The sequence below is a fragment of the Triticum dicoccoides genome, chromosome 4A (assembly GCF_002162155.2).
Source record: "Triticum dicoccoides isolate Atlit2015 ecotype Zavitan chromosome 4A, WEW_v2.0, whole genome shotgun sequence".
In the NCBI taxonomy this organism is placed as follows: Eukaryota; Viridiplantae; Streptophyta; class Magnoliopsida; order Poales; family Poaceae; genus Triticum; species Triticum dicoccoides.
Genome location: NC_041386.1, coordinates 475,630,963 through 475,633,910, shown reverse-complemented (window position 1 = coordinate 475,633,910; position 2,948 = coordinate 475,630,963).

Below are 2,948 nucleotides of genomic sequence, written 5' to 3'. Positions count from 1 at the left end.
AGTCTCAGGCTTAGGTCCAGACTTGGGCTTCTTCCCTTGAGGAGCAACTTGCTTGCTGTTCTTCTTGAAGTTACCCTTCTTCCCTTTTCCTTTTTTCTTGAAACTAGTGGTCTTGTTAACCATCAACACTTGATGCTCCTTCTTGATTTCTACCTTCGCAGCCTTTAGCATTGCGAAGACCTCGGGAATTGACTTATCCATCCCTTGCATATTATAGTTCATCATAAAGCTTTTATAACTTGGTGGCAGTGATTGAAGAACTCTGTCAATGACACTATCATCAGTAAGATTAACTCCCAGTTGAGTCAAGTGGTTGTGGTACCCAGACATTCTGAGTATATGTTCACTGATAGAACTATTCTCCTCTATTTTGTAGCTATTGAATTTATTGGAGACTTCATATCTCTCAATCCGGGCATTTGCTTGAAATATTAACTTCAACTCCTGGAACATCTCATATGCTCCATGACGTTCAAAACATCTTTGAAGTCCCGATTCTAAGCCGTAAAGCATGGCACACTGAACTATCGAGTAGTCATCAGCTTTGCTCTGCCAGACATTCATAACATCTGGAGTTGCTCCTGCAGCGGGTCTTGCACCTAGTGGTGATTCCAACACGTAATTCTTCTGTGTAGCAATGAGGATAATCCTCAAGTTATGGACCCAGTCCATGTAGTTGCTACTATCATCTTTCAACTTAGCTTTCTCTAGGAACGCATTAAAATTCAAGGGAACGGTAGCACGAGCCATTGATCTACAACAACATAGATTTGCAAAACAATCAGGTACTAAGTTCATGATAAATGAAGTTTAATTAATCATATTACTTAAGAACTCCCACTTAGATAGACATCCCTCTAGTCATCTAAATGATCACATGATCCATAACAACTAAACCATGTCCGATCATCATGTGAGATGGAGTAGTTTTTAATGGTGAACATCACTATGTTGATCATATATACTATATGATTCACGTTCGACCATTTGGTCTCAGTGTTCCAAGGCCATATCTGCATATGCTAGGCTCATCAAGTTTAACCCGAGTATTCTGCATGTGCAAAACTGGCTTGCACCCGTTGTATGTGAACATAGAGCTTATCACACCCGATCATCACGTGGTGTCTCGGCACGACGAACTGTAGCAATGGTGCATACTCAGGGAGAACACTTGTACCTTGAAATTTAGTGAGGGGTCATCTTATAATGCTACCACCATACTAAGCAAAATAAGATGCATAAAAGATAGACATCACATGTAATCAAAATATGTGACATGATATGGCCATTATCATCTTGTGCCTTTGATCTCCATCTCCAAAGCACCATCATGATCTCCATCATCACCGGCTTGACACCTTGATCTCCATCGTAGCATCATTGTCGTCTCGCCAACTATTGCTTCCACGACTATCGCTACCGCTTAGTGATAAAGTAAAGCAATTACATGGCGATTGCATTTCATACAATAAAGCGACAACCATAAGGCTCCTGCCAATTTCCTATAACTTTTACAAAACATGATCATCTCATACAACAATTTATATCTCATCACGTCTTGACCATATCACATCACAACATGCCCTGCAAAAACTAGTTAGACGTCCTCTACATTGTTGTTGCAAGTTTTACGTGGCTGCTACGGGCTTCTAGCATGAACCATTCTTACCTACGCATCAAAACCACAATGATTTTTCATCAAGTGTGTTGTTTTAACCTTCAACAAGGACCGGTCATAGTCAACTAAAGTTGGAGAAACAGACACCCGCCAGCCACCTGTGTGCGAAGCACGTCGGTAGAACCAGTCTCATGAACGCGGTCACGTAATGCCGGTCCAGGCTACTTCATCCAACAATACCGCCGAATCAAAGTAAGACGTTGGTGGTAAGCAATATGACTATTATCGTGCACAACTCATTGTGTTCTACTCGTGCATATCATCTACGCATAGACCTGGCTCGGATGCCACTGTTGGGGAACGTAGTAATTCAAAAAAAATCCTACGATCATGCAAGATCTATCTAGGAGAATCATAGCAACGGGACGGGAGAGTGTGTCCACGTACCCACACGTACCCTCGTAGACCGAAAGCGGAAGCGTTATGTAACACGGTTGATGTACTCGAACGTCTTCACGATCGAACCGATCCAAGTACCGAACATATGGCACCTCCGTGTTCAGCACACGTTCAGCATGATGACGTCCCTTGAGCTCTTGATTCAGTAGAGGGTCGAGGGAGAGTTCTGTCAGCACGACATCGTGGCGATGATGTTGGTGACGTGATCTGCGCACGGCTTCCCCTAAGCACTACGACAATATGAACGAGGTGGTAAACTGTTGAGGGGGGCACCGCACACGGCTAAGACAAATCTTGGTGTGTCTTTGGGGTGCCCCCCCGCCCCCGTATATAAAGGAGGAGGGGAGGAGGAGGCCAGCCTAGGGGGCACACCAAAGGGGGAGTCCAACTACGACTCCCAATCCTAGTTGGAATCCCTTTCCTTTTCCGGGGGGGGGGGGTGGAGGGAAGGGAGAGGAAGGGGAGAAGGAAAGGGGGGCGCGCCCCCTTCCCTAGTCCAATTCGGACTCCCTGTAGGGAGGGGGCACGGCTACCCCTTGTGGGCTGCCTCCCCTCTCCCCTATGGCCCATGTAGGCCCAATATTCCCCCGGGGGGTTCCGGTAACCCCTTGGTACTCCGGTAAAATACCTGAAACACTCGAAACCATTCCGATGTCCGCATATAACCTTCCAATATATGGATCTTTACCTCTCGACCATTCCAAGTCATGAAGAAAGCAATATCAATAAAACTAAACGATCATTATGCCAAGCTAATGGATGGGTCTTGTCCATCACATCATTCTCTAATGATGTGATCCCATTCATCAAATGACAACACATGTCTATGGTCAGGAAACTTAACCATCTTTGATTACCGAGCTAGTCAAGT